Here is a 957-nt window from a genome sequence, read left to right on the forward strand (position 1 = left end):
CGGTGGAGATGAGACAGCGGTTGGGTGAAGACGCCTACTGAGCAGCAGAAAAGGCAAACGTTCTCATGCGAAATCATAGGATTGAGGGTGGAAGCGCTAACCCTTTCTCATGAAAGAATCTGCAGATCGAGGTGCCGACGCTAGGGGACTATCGTTTAGTGGANGTCCGTTAGCATTAGTTAGCATTTTTTCGCTCCATGCTAATTCAAAGGCTTGGTATTACTCTTGTGTTTCTTTTAGCTAAAAATGGTTCATATTATTAGTTAGCTGAGTTTCTTATCGTTAAAAGGGTATGCAACATTAATAGTTTCATACATTTTAAGAAGCCCTGAGACATAGTCTCGTTAAAGAACGGTGGGGGGGGGTCCACTGGGGGGACCCTCGGGTTTAGGAGGTTAACTGCCAGTTTGAAAACATGAATTAGCTTTTTCTATGAAAAACATGCACAAAAAGGCAGTTATTTTCCATATAATGAATGTTGGGGGGATCGGCTTTTTTTTTTTTATCACAGTCTTGGATATGTCAAAGATTAGCAACAACATTTATTTTGGTGGATTATTAGTTTTTGCACAGAATCAGATTAAACAAAAAACTCATTAGCCACACATTAGCCACTCGTGTCCCATCCACTCCCATTATAACCACATCTTTTGGTCTCTCCGCCATACCGGTATAAAATCATGCATTTTGTAATGTCAGGGTTTTATTTTGTAGGAAAATAGTTAAATTTGTCCTTTTTATTCTATATCACCAGATGTGACATTTTACCCTTGAATTACATGCTTGTCATTTCTTGGTTTCTTTGCCTGTTGTATAATGGGGCCCTGACAGCCATTGGAATACATGTATGCAACTAATATGATGTAGGTGTGTTGGTATGGGTATGTGGGAAGAGTGATATCAGCTGAGAATGTGTGTGTGTGTGTGTGTGTGTGTGTGTGTGTGTGTGTGTGTGTG

Source organism: Notothenia coriiceps, unplaced genomic scaffold (assembly GCF_000735185.1).
Source record: "Notothenia coriiceps isolate Sejong01 unplaced genomic scaffold, NC01 NC01_scaffold00020998, whole genome shotgun sequence".
Classification (NCBI taxonomy): domain Eukaryota; kingdom Metazoa; phylum Chordata; class Actinopteri; order Perciformes; family Nototheniidae; genus Notothenia; species Notothenia coriiceps.